The following is a 682-nucleotide window of genomic DNA, read 5'->3' as shown; positions in this document are numbered from 1 at the left end:
AAGCTAAAACCGCATTAAGAACTTCTCAAAGAATCAAAACTTAACCAAAAATAATAACTTGAATGTATTGAAATCAACAGATGATACAAATGAGGAAAAGAAATAAAATTACACCATAATCCAAATCAATGTGTAGGAGCATAAACCATCTATCCAAGGATGAGATGCTTTTGGACCCAAATATGATTACAAAATTATGTTTTTGTATCATATTTGTCATCTCCTTTTCTCATCTTGAATTCTAAGTAAAATTACAAACGTTTACGTAGTTTAAGCTTAGAACCGTGATTAGAATTGTTAGAGAGAAGAAGTGAAGATAGGATGAGGATGAGGATGAGGACGAGTGTTAGGTATCAGTGGTTACAATACACCTAGAGGGGGGGGTTGAATAGGTGTTGCGGTTAGAATTACCGCTTTTCGCAAATCAACACTTAATGCTGAATCAACCCTACTTAATTGATTAAAGAAGAAAGATAATCGATTATTTGAACAATATTGATCGATTAACAAAAGAACAGTTTTAAACAGAAACAATTTTAATCGATTAACAGAAACAGGATAATCGATTAACACAACAATATTAATCGATTAAACAGAACCAGTAAGCAATTACAGAAACGATTAAATGCAGAACAATTAACCGATAACAGAACGAATACAGAGCTTACAGATTTGTATATCA

This window comes from Lupinus angustifolius, chromosome LG19 (genome assembly GCF_001865875.1).
Source record: "Lupinus angustifolius cultivar Tanjil chromosome LG19, LupAngTanjil_v1.0, whole genome shotgun sequence".
Taxonomy (NCBI): domain Eukaryota; kingdom Viridiplantae; phylum Streptophyta; class Magnoliopsida; order Fabales; family Fabaceae; genus Lupinus; species Lupinus angustifolius.
The sequence above is the reverse complement of the archived record's forward strand: the minus strand, read 5'-3'. Positions refer to the sequence as shown.